Source organism: Papio anubis, chromosome 9 (assembly GCF_008728515.1).
Source record: "Papio anubis isolate 15944 chromosome 9, Panubis1.0, whole genome shotgun sequence".
NCBI lineage: Eukaryota > Metazoa > Chordata > Mammalia > Primates > Cercopithecidae > Papio > Papio anubis.
Genome location: NC_044984.1, coordinates 9,582,218 through 9,597,367, shown reverse-complemented (window position 1 = coordinate 9,597,367; position 15,150 = coordinate 9,582,218). Strand labels below are relative to the sequence as shown.

General features: G+C 44.0%; 1 protein-coding gene and 1 long non-coding RNA gene across 5 annotated transcripts in view; one reads left to right on the top strand and one right to left on the bottom strand.

Moving 5' to 3' along the window:
* LOC101000295 (ovostatin) overlaps positions 1–15,150 on the bottom strand; it is a 161,157-nt gene that overhangs the window by 131,742 nt on the left and 14,265 nt on the right. The window lies entirely within an intron of this gene.
* On the top strand, positions 31–13,613 carry LOC103875608. 2 transcript variants are annotated; one of them, XR_004175994.1, is made up of 3 exons: positions 31–553; positions 10,049–10,256; positions 10,755–13,613. It is a non-coding gene; the product is annotated as an uncharacterized LOC103875608 (long non-coding RNA). The 2 variants fall into 2 exon arrangements; XR_004175993.1 differs by lacking the exon at positions 31–553 and having other exon boundaries at positions 9,553–10,256.

The following is a 15,150-nucleotide window of genomic DNA, read 5'->3' as shown; positions in this document are numbered from 1 at the left end:
CCATAATCACGCCACTGCACTCATGCCTGTGTGACAGAAGGAGACCTTGTCTCAAAAAAAAAAAAAAAAAAAAATCGTTACCAGTCTAATAGGTGAAACATAGTATCCTGTTGTTATTTTGATTCATATTGTTTTATCAGCAGCAAGGTTAAATATTTCTTCTGTTTATTGGCAATGTGTATTTTATTTGTGCTAATTAACTGCCTAGTGCCCTTTGTTCATCTTTCTACTGGTGTAGGAACCTATGCAGTTTACCATGCTGGGCTCATGCTCTGCTTGTCGCCTGCTGACAGTAATTTTTGGGTCACAGCCACGCGAGGATTGTTATTTTACTAAGACACTGACTTCTAGGCTGCAAAGCTTCTCTTGGATATATCCCTTGCTAGAAGGTGTTTACAAATTTCCTTGTTCACTACTGAGCCTGGGGAAATGGATGGCCTCAAAGTCCAGGAAGTCTGGAGGGACTTTCCATCGGTCCTGTCTTTAGGATTCACAGTCAAACAGCTGAACATCCACCAGACCCACGATGAGGATATGCAGCTGATAGGGGATGGTGAGTCTGGGCCTTGCACCTGGGTTCTGGGTGACACTAGGGGGTGGGGCGACAGAGAACGGGGGATGAAGACATTTCTTAAGAACATGGTTCATCATTTTATTTTTACCATTATCAATGTCATATAGACAAGTCGAAAATGGAGAAAAGTAGTTGGAACAAATAAATTAAACATTGTCCCACTAGTGAGAGAAAAAGACTGCTAATATTTTGGGGATCTTGCCTTCCAGTCCATGGACATTTATAATGTGCTATAAGTGCTTACAGTGCGATGGCGTTCAAGATAGACACACCCCTGCTCTTAATAAACTTGCAGTTTTTACTTTTTTATTGCATTGAACTCTTCTAACATTAATTTATATTTACAGAAGAAAATACACAAATACAGTGTCTTTGCAAAAAGTAGAAATGTGATCAACAAGGGTAAAGTTGCACTTACCCCACTCCACCTCGCTCCTCTGCCCTCCGCCCCTGCCTGTTTGCTGTAGAGTCCTGTGTTCTTTGTCTTTGTATATATTCTATAAATACACGTATACACATACAATTTTTATTTATTAGTAGTATTTCAATAATTTGGGGGGAACAGGCTGTGTTTGGTTAGATGGATACATTCTTTAGTGGTGATTTCTGAGATTTTGGTGCACTCATCACCCAAGCAGTGTACACTGCATCAAATGTATAGTCTTTTATCCCTCACCACCCTCCCGCCCTTCCCCCCAAGTCTCCAGAGTTCAGTGTATCTTTCTTATGTCTCTGCATCCTCATAGCTTAACTCCCACTTATAAGTGAGAACATATGATGTTTGGTTTTCCATTCCTGAGTTACTTCACTTAGAATAATGGTCTCAACTGCATCCAGGTTGCTGTGAATGCCATTAATTTTTTACATTTCTATGGCTGAGCAGTAATCTATGATGTGTGTGTGTGTATATATGTGTGTGTGTATATATATACGTGTATATACACACACACACATATATACATATGGTGCATATATATACACATATATACATATACACACACACACACACCCCACAATTCCTTAATTCATTCATTGGTTGATGGGCATTTAGGTTGGTTCCATATTTTTGCAACTGTAAATTATGCTGCTATAAACACGTGTGCAAGTGTCTTTTTCATATAAAGACTTCTTTTGAGGAGGGTAGATACCCAGTAGTGGGATTGCTGGGTCAAGTGGTAACTCTACTTTTAGTTCTTTAAGGAATCTCCATAAGGTTCTCCATCATGATTGTACTAGTTTACATTTCCACCGGTAGTGTAAAAGTGTTTCCTTTTCACCACATCCACACCAACATCTACTGTATTTTTATTTTTAAATTTTGGCCTTTCTTGCAGAAGTAAGGTGGTATCTGTGATTTTGATTTGCATTTCCCTGATAATTAGTGATATTGAGCATTTTCTCATATGTTTGATGGCCATTTGTATATCTTCCTTTCAGAATTGTCTATTCATGTCCTTAACTCCCTTTTTGATGGGATTGTTTTTTCTTGCTGGTTTGAGTTCCTGGTAGATTCTAGATATTAGTCCTTTTTTGGATATGTAGTTTGCAAATATTTTCTTCCACTCTGTGGGTTGTCTGTTTACTCTGCTGATTATTTCTTTTTCTGTGCAGAAGCTTTTTTAGTTTAATTAAGTCTCATCTATTTATCTTTGTTTTTGTTGTATTTGGATTTAGGTTCTTGGTCATGACCCTTTGCCGAGGTCAAAGTCTGGAAGAATTTTTCTGTTACCTTCCAGAATTTTTATGGTTTCAGGTCTTAGATATAAGTCTTTGATCCATCTTGAGTTGATTTTGTATAAGGTGAAAGATGACCATCCAGTTTCATTCTTCTACATGTGGCTTGCCAATTATCTCAGCACCATTTGTTGGTTAGGGTGTCCTTTCCCCATGTTATGTTGTTGGCTTTGTTGAAGATCAGTTAGCTGTATTTGGCTTTATTTCTGGGTTTTATTCTGTTCCATTGGTCTATGCACCTGTTTTTATACTAGTATCATGCTGTTTTGGTAACTATAGCCTTATAGTATAGTTTGATGTTGGGTAATGTGATATTTCCAGATTTGTTCTTTTTGTTTAGTCTTGCTTTGACTATGCAGGCTCTTTTTTTGTTCCATATGAACTTTAGGATTTTTTTTCCAGTTCTGTGAAGAATGATGCTGGTATTTGGGTGGAGAAAATAATCCGGATGGAGCACTGAATTTATAGATTGCTTTTGGAAGTATGGTCATTTTTACAATATTTATTCTACCATGTATGAGCATGGGATGCATTTCCATTTGTTTGTGTCATCTACGATTTTTTTCAGGGCTGTTTTATAGTTTGCCTTGCAGAGATCTTTCACCACTTTGATTAGGTATATTCCTAAGTTTGTTTTTTTTTCTAAGCTGTCGTAAAAGGGGTAGAGTTCTTGATTTGATTCTCAGCTTAGTCACTGTTGGTGTATAGCAGTGCTACTGATTTGTGTACATTGATCTTGTACCCTGAAACTTTACTGAATTCATTTATCAGATACAGGAGCTTTTTGGATGAGTCTTTAGGGTTTTCTAGGTATACGATCATATCATCAACAAACAGCAACAGTTTGACTTCCTCTTTACCAATTGAGATCCCATTTATTTCATTCTCTTGTCTAATTGTGCTAGCTAGGACTTCCAGTACTATGCTGAATAGAAATGGTGAAAGTGAGTATCCTTATGTTGCTCCAGTTCTCAAAGGAAATGCTTTCCACTTTTCCCTGTTTAGTATAATGTTGGCTATGGGTCTGTCATGGATGGCTTCTATTACCTTAAGTTTGTCCCTTCCATGCTAATTTTGCTGAGGGTCTTAATAATAAAGAAATGTTGGATTTTTATCAAATGCTTTTTCTGTGTCTGTTGACATAGATTTTTGCTTTTACATCTGTTTATGTGGTGTATCACATTTATTAACTCATATATTTTTTGGGGGTGGGGGACAGATTCTTGCTCTGTCACCCAGTCTGGAGTACAAAGGTGTGATCTTGGCTCATTGCAACCTCCACCTCCTGGGTTAAAAGGATATTCATACCTCAGACCCACAAGTAGCAGGGATTGCAGGTGTGTGCCACCATGCCCAACCAATTTATTTGTATTTTTAGTAGAGTCAGGGTTTTGCCATGTTGGCCAGGCTGGTCTTGAACTCCTGCCCTCAAGTGTTCCACCCGCCCTGTCTTCCCAATGTGCTAGGATTACAGGCATGAGCCACTGTGCCTGACCTGACTTGTGTATGTTAAATCAACTCTGAATCCCTGGTATGGAGCTCACTTGATCATGGTGTATTATCTTTTTGATACGCTGTTGAATTTGGTTAGCTAGTATTTTGCTGAGGATTTTTGCACTGATGTTCATAAGGGATATTTATAAATATGTGTATGAAAAGTTTCTGGAACTTGTTTGTTTCCCACTGATATGCTGGTTCTGACGGATCTACTGCATTCCCAGTAGTGTTCCATGGTATTGATATTCTAGAGTTTATAAATCATTTCCCATGTAGATGAACACTGAAGTTGTTCAAAGTATGTTACTATTCAGGTAGCACAGCATGAACTTTTTTTATTTTTATATTAAGTTCTGGGGTACATGTGCAGGATGTGCAGGTTTGTTAAATAGGTAAATGTGTGTCATGGTGGTTTGCTACACCTATCAACACATCACCTAGGTATTAAGCCCAGCATGCATTAGTTATTTTTCCTGATGCTGTCCCTCCCCTTGTCCCCCAGAACATTTGAAATATGCCTCCTTATACACAATTGTGGAGGTTTCTCTGGGCTAGGTACCAAAAAGTAGACTTTTATCATGCATTCTAAACTTAACAGAGTGTGAAGTAAAATCACATTATAACCTTCTGTCCTGTCTTGACATTCATTCCAATCACTGTCCTTCCCAACTACAGGCTTTTGATGGCCAATATTTTAGTTCTATCTAGCCCAGAAATTAGAGGCTGTATTAGTTCATTCTCACACTGCTATGAAGAGACTGTGTAATTTACAAAGGAAAGAGGTCTAATTGACTCACAGTTCTGCATGGTTTCTGCATGGCTGGGGAGGCAGGAAACTTACAATCATGATGGAAGGTGAAGAGGAAGCAAGGCACCTTCTTCGCAAGGCGGCAGGTGGAATTGCTAGCAAGAGCAGGGAAATTCCCCCTTATAAAACCAACAGACCTCATGAGAACTCACTATCATGAGAACAGCATGGAGGAAACCGCCCCCATGATCCAATTACCTCCACCTGATTGCTCCCTTGACACCTGGGATTAGGGGGATTACAATTCAAGATGAGATTTTGGGTGGGGACACAGCCAAACCATTATCAGAGGCTATGACTGCTATCATTTCATACAAACTGTTTAGATTTACATACATTCTTACATACATCTTAATACATCTTACATTTCTTGTTGCATGTCTGACCATCCCATGGGGCCCACTTCTCTTCATCGCAGAGTCATCTTTTAAAAGTTTCTTTAGTGCTATTATCTTGATGGTGTGCTCCCTTAGTTTTTGTTTGAAATGTTATCTTATTGTCATTCTTGAAAGATCACTGTACTGGTGACTCAATTCTAGAGTGACAATTGTTTCCCCTTTGCACTTTGAAGATATCATACAATGTGGTTTTCTGGCTTTCTTTGTTGGTGTTAAGAAGCCTGGAGTCATTCTAATTTTTGTTCCTTTGTAGGTGATCTTTTTTCTCTAGGTGGTTTAAGATTTTTTTTTCTTTTAATTGATTTATTTTTATTTTAAGTTTATTGGTACATGTGCAAGCTTGTTATGTAGGGAAACATGTGTCATGGGGGTTTGTTGTACAGATTATTTCATCACCCAGGTACTAAGCCTAGTACCCAACAGTTATTCTTCTTGGTCCTCTTTCTCCTCCTCCCACCTTCCACCGTTTGATAGGCCCCAGTGTGTGTTGTTCCCCTCCATGTGTCCATTTGTTCTCATTTAGCTCCCACTTATAAGTGAGATCAAGCAGTATTTGGTTTTCTGTTCCCCTGTTAGTTTGCTAAGTATAATCGACACTAGTTCCATCCATGTCCCTTAAAAATACACGATCTTGTTTTTTCTGATGGCTGCAAAGATTTTCAGTTGTGTTTTCAGTGCTCTACAGAAGTATAGAGAATGGTGTCACAAACTCCCATGTGCCCATTCCCCACCACAGTAACTCACACCACCCGTGTTTTTCTGTCTCCTTACCTACATTGTCTCCCTGCCAGGATTATTGTGAATCAGATCCCAGACTTCTTATTGTTTCATCTATAAATATTTTGGTGCATATTTCTAAAATTCTTTTAAAATTGGAACATTTTTTAAAATTGTAGTGGACAAATTATAGAGTAAAATGCAAATTAGGCATAAATTTCTAAGATAAAAGAGATTCCAAGATTGTATAGAATAGAAAGGGCCTGAGCAACTCATCCAGACACCAGAGATTGCCAGTTCACTCTCATTTACCCATCCTAACTTCCAGCCCTACCCGTTTCAGAGGCTGAGCCATTTGTCCGAGGTCACATAGAGAATGACTGGGAAAGTAGGAGAATCTCCAATTCGGGCTCTTCCCACAGCCCGTGTTCCCTACATTGTTCTTGAATGTTCCCAAAGTCCTGAGAAAGAAAAGAGGTAGGGAGTGGGCATTGTGGCTACAGAGAAAGAGGAGTCGATATTTCCAACGTATATCAGAAGCAAAACTTGAACTCACCATTCACAGCCTTCCTTAGCACCAATAGCCAAACACCAATACCTGTGTTTTATACAGAATGCACTTCTGCCGACTCCCACTCTTGCAGTTTACACAAATTTGTTTCTGAATTATTGAAAACCTCCTGTGTGCCAGGTGATTCTCTAAGCCCTGGGGATGCTGCACTGAATTAAGCTGATGTCCCTGGCTTCGTGCAACTTACATTCTAACCAGGAGAGGGAGCAGGCCCTCAACAAGGGCATACATGTCAGAGAAGCACCATGGAGAAAATAAAGCAAGGGGAGGAGCTGAGCAGTGTATGAGGGTGAGGCGACAGAGATGTCCTCTCCAATAAGGAGGTGTGTCACCAGAGACCCGTGTTAAACTAAAGGATGCAAGAAGGTCAGAATTTACCTTAAAGAGTTGATTTAAGCACAAATGTTGAGGACAGGCCTGTCTGGGAAGCCCAGATTCCACAGAATGGAAGTCTGTATTCCAAAGTGAAGTTTGGGATCCTTTATACAGAGGAAGCTTGGGAAAGCCTAGCAGAATTTCAGCATCTTTCCATGTAAGGCTTAATGCATCGTTTAAATGATCTAATTAGTCCAGGTGGTCTTTTTCTTTGGGGAAAGGTAGATTTAACATTCCTCACTGAAGATTTAACAGTCTTGGCATCTCGGGTGTCATCTCGTCTGAGTTAGGTACAGGATAATAAAGGAGTCAGTTAATCTACAACAAAGATCTGGGTTTGGTAGTGGGGAAGGCCTGGTCTCTGGTCTCTCCTAGTCATTCACGGAAGAGGAACAATGGGGAAGAGAGTTCCTCTTTAATCTGAGAAGCAGAATTGGAAACAGGTGGTGTGACTCAGTCTTGGAGCTTAACATCCTTGTGGGTGCAATAAACTTGGAGGGTCCTGAAACAGTATTTTCTTTGACACCTTGAAGGAAAGGAGAAAGGGAACTCTATGGCTCTCTAAGGGAAGAGTCCTTGGCATGTTCAAGGATCAAGAAGCCAGTATGATGATCATGGAGGGAGCAGAAGGAAGAGCAGGAGATGAGATGAGAGAAGAGCAGTGAGGAAAGAATCTCTTGGGTCTTCTAGGCAGTCAAGATAGAGGGTTTTACTTTGAGCGGGATGGGAGCTCCCTGAAGCACAGTCTTTAACTCCTCTAAGCAGAAAGAGAGGGGTGAATAGTGCTTGTGATAGGGTGTGAGGATAGTCAGTTCATTCTAGGACCAAGCAGAAATGGGTTATAAAGTATTTGTTCCTGTTTTCCATGTGACAATTTCCTTCCTTTGATGCAGAGACAAAACAGAAAGAAAGTTTGCTTTTGTATATCATCTTCGGAGTCCCTCTGCGCTTAAGGATGCGTTTGCACATGGAAATGTCCCGATATGAGTGTCCAGGGTGCTGTTGTTGCCTTTTTTTGTTGCAAACAAACACTCGTCCTTGAGGTGTTTGCCTTCTGATTTGAACCTCATCAGGGTAATGAATACTGTGCCTGCTAAGAGATCATATTTTGCATAAGCTGCTTTTGAGAGAATGGTGAACGGTTGATTCCTCAGAGAAAATGCCTAGCAGACCTCTGCAGAGGAGAAGTCCTTATTGCTTCTATATGTCATTCCCAGTTCTTTGTCTAGAGAGTCAAGTATTGCACTAAACGGTATTTCAGGGTCCTTTCTCTCCTCCAAGTCAGTGGTGAAATGGAAAATTAGGGGCTCCAGAACAGGTCAGATCAGTTTCCATACCAGCTCCATGAGTCAGGACCCTGCGGACTTGGGCACGTGACTTCATCTCTAGGCTTTTCTTCATCTGTGTCATGAGAGTAACAGCACTGATCTTGAACACTGTTGTCATTATTGAATAAAGATGCATATAATGTGCTGAGCTTGCCTTGATTCAGGTGTCTAGGTATGGGTGGGGGATGATATGGAGGGTGGCAGGTAGGGAGTGTCCTTATAGCTGTGGTCAGGGAAAACTGAAATAGTCAGTTGCTTCTCCGAGAGCAGCCGTGCCACCTTTGAAGCACCAATAACTGGCAGGGCCGTCTGTCCCCTTTGGGTTGCAACCTGGCTTCAGTTCTGACCCTGACATTGAGTACTTCTGAAGCCTTCTCTCCTTGCTTTCACACCTGAAGTCCCCCCTGCATATCCCAGACTCCTCAGTCTACCAGAGCACTCACCTTGCTTTCTTCGTCCCACCCTGCCTTTGATAATGATGCCTAAGTACTCTAGACAGGAGGAAGTCTTCCCCAGAAGGGTAATCTAGCAGCACTTATACTCATATTTAATGCCCCAGAAACCTTGTGTTCAAGAAATTCTTTCTCAAAGGTCTTCTGTCTTTTCTGTTAGAGCTTCAGCCCCGTTCTTGTGTTCTAAGTGAATGAAACGAACATGATGCTATAGACATGGACGGGTTTGAAGGCCTAAAACAAACAAGTTTTGTTGAGCCAAGATTCTTTCTCGTCTTTACCCTTTACATGCTAAGGAATTTCCTGTCTCCATTTCGTCTGTTCCCATCCTACTCTACATCCTCACCATTCCCTAACGGGATCACTTTAACAGCCTCCCAACACCCTCTTCCTCTTCTCTACACGATTCTGCTCTTAGCAGCCAGATTCTTTTTAGAACATGCATGTTGGACCACACCACTCCTTGCTTTAAACCCCACAGCAGCTCCCTACTGCTCTTAGGGTCTTAGTCTGCTCCCATATTCTCACTCACCAGACTCAGAATGTCCTGGCCTCTGAGACCTCTCACCCTTAGCCTACACCATTTCCTGCCCCTCTGGGAACTGCAGTCACACTGGTACTTTCTACAACACAAAGAGACCCCCCCGCCTACCATGTGGAAGTCTCCTGCCCTTGCCCTGCGTGTTCGTAGGCTGGCTCTCAACTTCGGGTGCAAGCTGGAACGTCACCTTCTCAGAAACATATCCCCTGATGGGCCTGTCTAAGGGCTCCTCCCCATTCGGTCTCAGCACTCCCCTCAACTTCCTCCCTTTTACTTAATTTGCATTTAACTGCTGATTTGTCTTTCCTCCACCAGAATGTTAACTTCTTGAGGGTGGGAATCTTTCTTGTCTTCGTGCCTGGTGATAGTAAGTCCTCAATACATAGTTGCTGAATGAATTTATGATTACTTTTTTATAACAGTGAAAGATTACAAAGAATCTAATTATTCAGAAATAGGGGACTCACCAAAAAAATTATGATAGAATTAGTCAGATGTGGTGGCTCACACCTATAGTCCCAACGACTCAGGAGGCTGAGGTAGGAGGATCGCCCGAGCCCAGAAGGTTGAGGCTGCAGTGAGATATAATCACGCTATTATACTTTAGCGTGGGTGACTGGTTGAGGCCCTGTTTTTTTAAAAAAAAGTTATGGTAGAATCATGTGATTGCCTGTTATGCTGTATAGAGGAATATATTATGGAATGAAAACAATTGTTAGTTCCATTTTGTGAAAAAAAAAAATCTGTCAACATTAGGTTTTTTTGTTGTTGTTTTTTGTTGTTTTTTTGTTTTGTTTTGTTTTAAAAACAGTATGCAAGGACAGCTACCAAATATTAGCAGTGTTATCTCTGGGGTGAGTGATTTTTCTTCTTTTCTTTAAAAAAAAATTGTGTTTTAAACATTTCCTACAGTGAAACAAGTATTGCTTTTATAGTGGAAACATGATGCTAAGCAGAGCTGTGCAACGCTGACTTGGTGTGGGGTGGGAAAAAGGGGGTTGAAGAGGCGGTGCTTAGGGTCCAGAGTCTGAATTGGCCTCATTCTGGTTTCAGCTCTGGAAGGAGTGAAGAATGAGCCCCCAGAGCCCATCCAGTCCCTCACAGATGCCATACTGAGGGCTCAGGAAGACACACCCTTGCAGCCTGCCCCAGCTTCCAGGCTGAGTCGCCTGAGCAGCTTCTTTCAGAAAGCCTCTTGTGCCACAGGCACACCCAGGAAGAAGTACATCTTCAATTGAACAAGAAATAACATGAATACAAAGTAAGTAAAATGTAAAGAACAAAAAATGCGCTGCTGCACTGGTGGGGCAGGAGGGTGAAAATCATGCCGCTTACAATAGGTAGTGTCTATAAAAGGACAACCAAGGCCAGCACCAAAGTTCACCTGCAGAAGGTGGGTCTGTCTCAACACCAGCTGCCAGTCACTGTGAACCTGTAGAACGGGGGATGAAGTTTCTTCCAGTTGTTTGCCCAGATGTCAGTGAGACCGCTCCACAGCAGATAAGGGGAGCTGTGTGTCAGGGAAGTCCCAGCCACTAGGACAAGCTGCACCCCAGGCAGATGTTTCTGTTCTTATGCAAAGAACGGTGCAATCCATTCAAGTTCACAGGGGCAGGTGGCACTTGAAAAGGCAGGGGTCAACTTGCAGGGCAGAAGTTAGCAAGGAAGCCTTCCTGGGGCATTGGGAGAGCCCAGTAGAGTTTAGGAGGAGGGAGGGGCGATATCGGGGCAATCCTCTGAGGCCCTCTTTCCTCCTCAGGCAATGTTCAGGAAGACCCTGCAATCTCTCTGCAGGCTCATGGAAGCGCCCAGAACTGAGACAACGCACAGATCCAGGCCACTCTAAGCTCTGCCTCCATTTTCACAGGGCAAATTCGTGTGTGTGTGTGCGTGTGTGGGTGTGTGTGTGTGTGGGTGTGTGTGTTCTCTTCTCAATAAAGCCGGCAATCGTTAGACTAGGTAGGCCCCACTCTAATCCACTGTGAGCTCCCTTTACCTTGGTAACATCTGCAAAGACCCTATTTTCAAACAAGGTCACTTTCCGGGTTCTGGGTGGGCATGAATTTTTTCAACCCAGTATATCTGGGAACAGAGCAGTCAAGGGCAGAAGAGATCAACCTGAGGATGAGGCTCGGAGGCAGAGTTTTGAGAGAAGGGTGATCAGAGCTAGGGTCTAAGCAACACTGGTCTGCTCCCTTGGAGGAGAATTTTCCCTTTTTCCTTCTGCCCTTCAGCCAGGGCTGTGGCCACCTCCTCTCTCATAGCTGGCATTTAAAAGCCAAATGGATGCCACAATCTTCTAATGCATCTAGATGTGCAGCTAAAATATTCCAAAAATTCCAGCAAGGATAAAATAATCTCAGGTCTACATTTGCCACCAGTGCCCTCTTCTGGGCAGCTTTATTTTAAGTAGTGTCATGAAACACTTGTGTAATTGTCAATATATATATTTGTGCACTCAGTGTCACCAGAAAATACATTTATGTCTGTTGGTTACAGCCTAAAAAGTTTAAGAAATCATGTTTAGATATTTTCCTGGTCAGGAAAGTCCAAACTAAAAAGGGCTCTGTGTGAGTGTGTGTGTGTGTGTGTGTGTGTGTGTGTGTGTGTGTGTATGACTGTGTGTGTGTGTGTGACAGAGAGAGAGAGATGGGGGCTCCCTTTCCACTCTAAGATGACACTAAGAAGATGACAGAGGCTGTGCAGGTGTTTTCTCTGTGATCTCCCCTCCTCCTACAAATCATGCCCAGAGGAGGGATCTTGAGGACCTGCCCCTGCTTCCCCAGACCCATCTCCACACCAAAGCCGGCCTGGGCAGAGGGACAGCAGAGCTCACATCTCTGTGGAGAGCAGGTTGGGCTCACTGCAGGCCTCTGTGTCATTGTTCGTCTTCACTTCATAGGCCTCATTCTGAGACCTCTCCTGACACACCCTGGTTATCTGGCTATCCTGGGAAAAGCACCTACAATATTCAAGATAGAGAAAATCATCAGGACTGACAACCCTCCTCCCCTTCCCTCAGCAAGTAAGGCATCACACATGCACAAACACATGAACATGCGTACACACACACAGGCACACACACACATGAACATGCATGCAATTTCTGTGGCCTCATTTTCCTGTGATGGCTGATGAAGCCACGGCGCCATGGACGTGTTAAGATTAGGGAGAGGGTTCTGTGTGGGAGGATATCTGGTGTGGATCCAAGGAGATCTGAGTCCTGACTCCAAATCACTTACCCTCTGGCCCAAGTCACTTACAGTACCCCATGCCTCAGTCTCTCTTTCTATGAAATAGGAGTGACATATGCCCTGCCTGACTCAGAGGCCTGTTGTGAGTTACAAATAAAGAAACAGATAAGATGGCGCTTTGAGACTGGGCAGAGCCAGCTTTGACCTAAGGGTCCTGGGCTGTGCCATAAAGGGCAGGGTGGGCCTGTGAGGAAGCCCCTCCTCCCACCCCCAGCTGCAATAGCTGGGCCTTTGGGCATTAGTTTGGCACAGCTGAGATGTCTGTGGCATCCTATTTTGATGGTGCCCTTGATTCTAACACCAGCTCCCTGGAGTAAAGGCACAGAGAGGAAACCTCACCTAGGAGGGTTTGCTCTCCCAAGCAGAGGGCAGTGAGCCAGAGTTCCTACTGAGCCTGAATCCTTCCTGAACTCCAGACCCGCCCATAACAGAACATGTCTTTTCCTATGGGGACAGGGTCCTCTGCTCACTGGGTTGTGATTCTTTAGCTCTGAGCCATGAGCTTTTCCTTTTCCAGTTTCTGCTCAGCTCAGTTCCTCCCTCCGTCTTTATCCTCAGACCCCAGAAGGCATCAAGGGAAGATCCCAGTCCATCCTCTCAGAGCTGAGTGCTGCATCAGTGCCCCTGGCTTTGAGGATCTCAGGCAGGGTAGGGGCAGTTCTCTCTCGGGGAGGCCTGCAGATCGTCACCCGCCCCGCAATGGGAAGGAAAGATGAGAGGTGGAGCTCCAGGTGGATTGGGAGGAGAGGGAGATGGAGTGGGCTTTGGCAAGGTGTGGGGGGATAAGCTTGAGATGCAGAGTGGCAGCAGGCAGGCAACAGCATTTCTGGAGACCACTAGGCACAGGACATGCTGGCCTGTCCTCAGCACAAACAATGCCAGGGCCTGAGCTGCCCTTAGCCTTGAGGACAAGGCCCGGGAACTGGAATGTGGGCTATGCTTTTCTTCACCAAACTGAAGCTTGGCACCCTGAGTGTTGTTTGTACCAACTGCAGTAGGCAGACAGGGAACCAACGCTTCATGAGCACTGACTGTGTGCTGTGCGCTGGGCTGGGTGCTTTCTGTTTGCTTGTTTCATGGAGAGATGGAGCTCTGGGGAGAGGGAAATCCCCTGAGAATGTCCCATCTCCTCTAAACCCCCCACCCCAGGTTCTCTAAAAGTCCCTCTCCCCTTATGTCACAGAGAACAAAGCTTCACAGGAAAATGCCCTTAGAAGGCGGGGATTTAATTCACCCTGAGATGCTAAAGATGGTCATGGAGCCCTCCTTAAGCAGAGGCTTTCAGGAGACCAACAGGGAAGAAGGCAGTACAGGGACCCAGCATGTCTTCAACTTTGGTTAAATAAACCTGTAATTGATTGAGACATGTAGCAGTCACTTTGTGGTTAACAAGGTCAACCGAGGCACAAGCACCAAAGTCCACCTGAAGAAGCTGGGTCTATCTACGAACCACTTGTGAGTCACTGTGAATATTTAGAACTGGGGGCTAAAGCTTTTTTTTTAATTTTTTTTGAGACGGAGTCTCGCTCTGTCGCCCAGGCTGGAGTGCAGTGGCCAGATCTCAGCTCACTGCAAGCTCCGCCTCCCGGGTTCACGCCATTCTCCTGCCTCAGCCTCCCGAGTAGCTGGGACTACAGGTGCCCGCCACCTCGCCCGGCTAGTTTTTTGTATTTTTTTTTAGTAGAGACGGGGTTTCACCGTGTTAGCCAGGATGGTCTCGATCTCCTGACCTCGTGATCCGCCCGTCTCGGCCTCCCAAAGTGCTGGGATTACAGGCTTGAGCCACCGCACCCCACCTAAAGCTTATTCTAGTTGTTTGTCTGGATATCAATGAGGCCACTCCATAGTAGACTCTCCCACCTTTGGTTTAATGGGATGGACAACTTTGGATTAGGACTAAGGAGGGAGATTTGATCTTGGAAGATACCTTAGGCTTCTTGTCTCTTATCTCCCTAGGAGACTGTTGGCTGTCAGTCTCTATACTAGGGGTAAGCCCAAGTGACAGGAACAGTTCTGGAAGCATCTCCTTGAGGTTTCAGGAAAGATTTCACAGACACAAGAGGAGAGCAGGGTGGCAGAGCAGCATCAGATTTGGTTTTCAGTTTGCTTTTCCATCTCCACACGTGTTGGCCGAAATTCACAGGGTCACCTCGCCACACTCCCGTGGGTGTATTTGGATTATGAATGAGAGCATAAGAAGGTGGGCTGTGGGTTACATACAGCGGAGTGCTGCTGACTACAGTCCCCATCATGTAAGAAAGCACATCAGATTGCCATAGAGCAAGTTATGTTATTGTTGGAATAACTGAAGTCCATTTTAATTTATTTTTAAAAATCATTCTGAAACTTTGTCCCCCCTACCACATAGTAGCTGAAGGGTGCTCTGTTTTCCCTTTTTCTGTCCTAACCAAGAAACACAGCATGCCTCAACTGTTCTGTGACCCCAGTAGCTGCACAATTTGCCCTGCAGGCTGGAACCCGAGGTTAGGCTTTGAACATTCCCAGACACCTACAAAGGTGTTTAAGTTGTTGCCCCAAACACTGAGAGGAACTGGCCAGGCCCTGAGCCAAATGCCTTAATCTCTCATCAGCTCCATTCCCTGATCCTCGTGCTGCAGACCTCACTAGGTAGCACCTCTTTCCCTAACTGTCTATCTGGAGGATATGGTGAAACCCAGTTTCTACCTAAGTTCTCATAATAAATGCTTTGAACTGATCACCCTGGTGTCTAGTGCTTCTTTCTTTGGGATTCCAATGGGTCCCATCTTGGGATGGCTTGGGGTACTCCCTTGTGGGAACTCCCCTGATGCCAGATGCCACTGCTGGGGTGACTCCAGCTGTGAATTCACCGGAAAAGAACACAGGAATTACTGACTAGTTCTTTATGCTCCTTCAAAGGTC